Source organism: Haemaphysalis longicornis, unplaced genomic scaffold (genome assembly GCF_048455015.1).
Source record: "Haemaphysalis longicornis isolate Haplotype H1 unplaced genomic scaffold, Haemaphysalis longicornis Haplotype H1 scaffold_14, whole genome shotgun sequence".
In the NCBI taxonomy this organism is placed as follows: domain Eukaryota; kingdom Metazoa; phylum Arthropoda; class Arachnida; order Ixodida; family Ixodidae; genus Haemaphysalis; species Haemaphysalis longicornis.
Window position 1 is genome coordinate 15,028,889 of NW_027526245.1, and position 5,103 is coordinate 15,033,991.

General features: G+C 49.6%; 1 long non-coding RNA gene across 1 annotated transcript; it reads right to left on the bottom strand.

Moving 5' to 3' along the window:
* Positions 1-2,499: 2,499 nt before the first annotated feature.
* On the bottom strand, positions 2,500-3,900 carry LOC144164978 (uncharacterized). Its single transcript, XR_013321290.1, has 2 exons — positions 3,576-3,900; positions 2,500-2,628 (listed from the first exon to the last, which is right to left on the bottom strand). It is a non-coding gene; the product is annotated as an uncharacterized LOC144164978 (long non-coding RNA).
* Between the last annotated feature and the right edge of the window lie 1,203 nt (positions 3,901-5,103).

Below are 5,103 nucleotides of genomic sequence, written 5' to 3' on the forward strand. Positions count from 1 at the left end.
GACAATGGGCAACAAGTTAACTTGACGTAAACAAACCTGTCAGCCCGGCAAATCGGGAACCAAGTGCAGAAACTCGAATTTTCCAATGTCAGATTATCATAAAACATTGTACGCCACTTCCGCAACGACACGCGGTTAAATGCACAGAAAAGAAACTAACAACATACTCCGATACCGTGCGCGCCCGCCACAGAGGAAATTTTCAACCGCGCCGTGACGGCGTAGTGCGGCAAGAAAAGTTTACAGCCCTAGGTAAGATAAAGGCTTGTGTAGGGGCTAAGCGGTACCATTTAACAATGAAATGAAGCGGGCGTAGAGCCACAGGGACGAGTGAAGAAATAAAGCCTAATTTTGACAACGTGTGGTACTGTTTCCCCGCTCGAGCGCCGCTGTCAGTCATAAATAGGTGACGCACGCTCAGGCTTCATTTATAATACAAAGGCTGAACCACGGAACTCCAACGCAGCTGTATTTTTCATCCGGACAGCGACTACGAAATCCCGCGCTTAGCGAACCAATGACAAATATTCGCTCCCAGCGCACCGCGCCACAGAACAGACCGCGCTCAGCGTGGCACAAAGGTTGCTCGCGCCGGCATAGTTCGCGTCAGAAAGTTCGTTCAAGAGCGTGGAACTTCACATGCCTTTTCTCCATCTGGACTGGTATTTCCTCGTTGCGTGCACTGCGGCACGCCGCAATGCTCCGGCATTGTAGTCCATCACCAAGAGCGGTCAATGCCTTATATGTTTTGCTACTTGGTTTCGGTTTCAAACGACCGTACCAAAATGGCGGACCTAGTTACCGGAGTCGACGTGAGATGGCGGGGCGCATTTTGCATAGGGTCTATTCGCAACCACAAAGCCGCCAATTGAACCTATGCAAAATGCGCCCCGCCATCTCACGTCGACTACGGTAACTAGGTCCGCCATTTTGGTACGGTCGTTTGAAACCGAAACCAATTAGCGAAACATAGAAGGCGCCGGGCGTTGACCGCTCTTGGTGATGGACTACAATACCGGAGCATTGCTTCGTGCCGCAGAGCACGCAATGCAGAATTACCGGTTCAAATGGAGAAAAGGTACGTGAAGTTCCACGCTTTTGAACGAACTTTGTGACGCGAACTGTGCCGGCGCGAGCAACCGTGACACGCTGGGCGCGGTGCGCTTGGAGCGAATATTTGTCGTTGGTTCGCTAAGCGCGGGGTTCCGTAGTCGCTGTCCGTATGAAAAATACAGCTGCGTTGGAGTTCTCTTGTCCAGCCTTTGTATTCTAAATGAAGCCTGAGCGTGCGCCGCCTATTCACGCGACTGACAGCGGCGCTCGACCGGGAAAACAGTACCACACGTTGCCAAAATTAGGCTGTTTCTTTACTCGTCCCTGTGGCTCTGCGCCCGCTTCGTTTCATTGTTAAATGGTACCGCTTAGCCCCTACACGAGCCTTTATCTTACCTAGGGCTGTAAACAAACTTTTCTTGCCGCACTACGCCGTCGAAAATTTCCTCTGTGGCGGGCGCGCACGGTATGGGAGTGTGTTGTTGGTTTCTTTACGTTGCATTTAGCCGTGTGTCGTTGCAGAAGTGGCGAACGCTGTTTTATGATGATCTAACGGTGGAAAATTCGAGCTTTTGCACTTGGTTCCCGATTTTCCGGGCTGATAGATTTGTTGTTACGTCAAGTTAACTTGGTTTCCATTGTCATTCCAGCAACGATGTATTTACTGTCGAATATTTTGCGACTAAAATACACACTCACTCCTCTAGTTTGTCACTCGCTGCATGCATGCCTCCGACGCAATGATAGTGCCCATTGATGTCGGTAGCTGAGACAATTTTCAAGTTTTATTCAAAAAGAAAACGGCCACAGTTGCATCAGGCTGCCGCGCATCAGCTTGAGAGCTTTTGCGTTTTTTGTATCCACAGTGAAAATCCCAGTAAATTAAACTACTTCGCTGATTTATAGCGCGTGCAGTATAGCAAACTGTGGATATAAATGGAACAAAAAGAAGCATTCGCGCACCCCTGCATGTCGCGGTCTAGTAAACGCGACGTTGCCCAGCCTCTGCTGCGTGCTCCTGAATGCTTGCTGGTAGCTCATAGGTGACCCTTCAGGTGCCATGCCAGTCCTTGTTTCTGTCACTGGCGGGGGGGGGGGGGGGGGGAGGGGGGGAGGAGGAGGAGCGGGAGGCCAGCACAACTGGGGCAAAAAACTCATTCCCAAGGCTACCAAGTTTTCTCCCAAGCGCCTGCACGGCACTTCCTGTACTCGACGTGCATCGAACAGACGCATTGGCGAGGGAAGGGAGGGGCCATTTTATCGCGGGCGTCTCCAGTCAATGTTTTGGACACTCGCTGGCTTGATGCCTTGCTGTCTCGGACGTCCCCACTGTTGTGGCAGCTCAGTGCACGCAAGCTTTGGTGGCGCCTCTTAAAACCTTCGGCTAGCAAGAGGGCGAGTAGGTGCACAGCAGCCAGGATGGGACTTCATGCTACACTGCAACCCGCCGGGCACTCGCACGATGCCTCCCCAATCGCCCCACTGTCCGTCTCAAAGGTGAGGCACACAACTTAGGGCCGGCCACTTTTCTTCTGGGAGCGAAAGCAGCTGCTGAGCACATGGATGAGGCCCAACCTGCAAGAACAGAGAGAGTATAAGTAAATAACACTCAGTGAAGAACAGGACTAGTCCGCTACAGTTTATGGTAAAGCGCAGAAAGAAGTGGCCGCAAGGAACAGACTCAAAATGACCAGATTTTGTGTCTTCCTTAACATTGTTGCAAGGGCAATAATCTACACCTGAAACAGCAATGATGTCAAAATTGTTTGTCAAGTTCGAGCGTGCAAGTATCTCTGCATGCTTTGTTAATGCATTTTTCAAGAGAAGGAAGTTTAACATTTAAAAACCTCAGCGTGGGTAATGATACCAGTACCCGCATAATCGTGTTCGTCATAACTTAAGCAAGCAATAATATGATTATCTGGAACTCACTTCCAGAATCTTTCGAGATAAACAGGTAAACATTCGGGCTATACCGATGACCCATCGAATTAAAAAAAATCTTCTAGTTCAGTGAGTTCGAGCTAACGATGTTTTACTGTATTATCTATTCGTGCACACCAAAAACATGCGCTTTAAAACAAACACAACCACCCCACCGCCAAAAAAGGAGAAGAAAGACACACAAACAGATTTTTGCGCAGAACATGCGCAATAAATAATGAAAACACACAAAAAAAGAAAATTCAAGGCATATGTGCGCTTTTGTAGTTGACTTCGCCGCAAAGCACGATTGCTTTGCGGCAAACGCGCGGGCGGACGACCGTCACGGAAAACGGCCGCAACCTTTCCGGTAACATCTTCGCCAAAAATCATCCCGTAAATTCGATGTACAGCATTTGAAAATACCTAATCCACCCACTAGCGGTATGGTCTGGCGATTGTCGCTTTCCTCTTTCAGAGTTACTGCAACAGGGTCGCCGCTGCGCATTTGCATGGTAAACAACGGTGAACAAAGTGTCATACAAATGCTCATACCGGTTAACTCGCGTCAAGTAAAAAACAAAGAAGGATTTACTTACTGCGAGTCGCACGTGTTTGTCCGCACCGATGAAGGCGAGCAATGCGCCTCGGTGGCTAGGCGGCATGCCCTGCTCCGCTGCCGCTCGGATGGGTCTTTGGCACGGCACCCCGAGTAGTACGAGTCTTCGGACACAGTCGGCAGCGCAGACAAGTCCTTCGTCCACAATCCGCGGTCGGGAGCCGGAAAACGCCGTCCAGTTTGAGCCATACCGCGTTACCGTCACCTGCTCTTCCACAGTAAACAATACGAGACTTCCCGATCGGCGCCCGTACCAATATGGCCGACGGTCTCGTTTACATCAGTGTTGCTAGATCACCAAGCAATTTCGCATAGGGTCTATAGGGACCGGGCGGCCGTTGTATGGCACCACCGTCGTTTCAGCGAACAGCGCCGCCCGTGGCGAACCGCTCGTCAGTGGAATGCCGGTGGCGGACAGCGCAGCGTAGTTGTGCATGGCTTTCTGTCGTTTTTCTGCGGTGCGGCTTGCAAAGCGAACGTAACCCCACGTGCATTTTTCAGATCGGTAAATCTTGAGTGTGGATGTGACGTTTACGAGGCATGCCTTGTGTGTTACTTACGCCCATACTCAGTATTTACAAATAGCAGACGACGTTCAATGAGCCAAGCTGGAAGTCAAGCTGGAAGTGAAAGTTCGTTGCTTCATGCAATTTTTTGACGCCTGCATGCAGTTTCGCGTATCGAGGAGTATACTGCAGCTAAATGCTCCCACAAAGCCGGTGTGTGCAACCGATCTAGGAATGCTGCGGCGCTGGCCTTGGGCAGTTGATGACGAGACGACGTCGACGTCGTGCACAAGCGAAAGACAAAGTTGGAGGGTGTCTTCGAAGATTTACCTCAAAACAGAAATTGTGACGGACGACGCTTCCGTATCTTCATTACCTACGGCTGAAACGTGTTTAATTTCACAGAAGTGCTCTTACAGTCATCGGGAATCGTTGATAGAATAAATACCGCATGATAGTAGAATGTTATTGCTTGTCGTAGAGAAGCATTGCTTTACAAGAATTGCAATGGTTGCTGGCTAGTTGGTAAATGGTTTTTCAAAAACCAATTCCTGCGTGGCTGAAGGACGCAAGACAGGAGGGTGCCCGAAACCTGTACTCAGCTTCACAACTGAATGCTGCGGTCGGTTTACAAGCTGTCTCCTACGCTTGAAAAATCATGCACACCTCCGTCTAACGACGATGATGGTTTATCGCAAAGCTCTATCGTATGGGTTTCCTTGGTTGCCTTCTGGATTTAAACTTTGACTAGTTAAGCGTCGAATTTGACCAGCACGCAGTTTGGTCTTTTGATCGCAGCGCCTTTGACTGACCATTTCCCATTCGATTTCGCACGAAGAAAGCTTTGTATTCAACCATCATAATCATTAGACTTAGCTAGGTGATTTTTCTGTTTAATTTTGAACTTCCATGCCCCCTCTCCAAATCTAAACTTTTTCTAGCGTGTCGGAAATGTGTCTGCGGTGGAGGACTCGGGCTCATGCACCCATATTTGAGGCAACT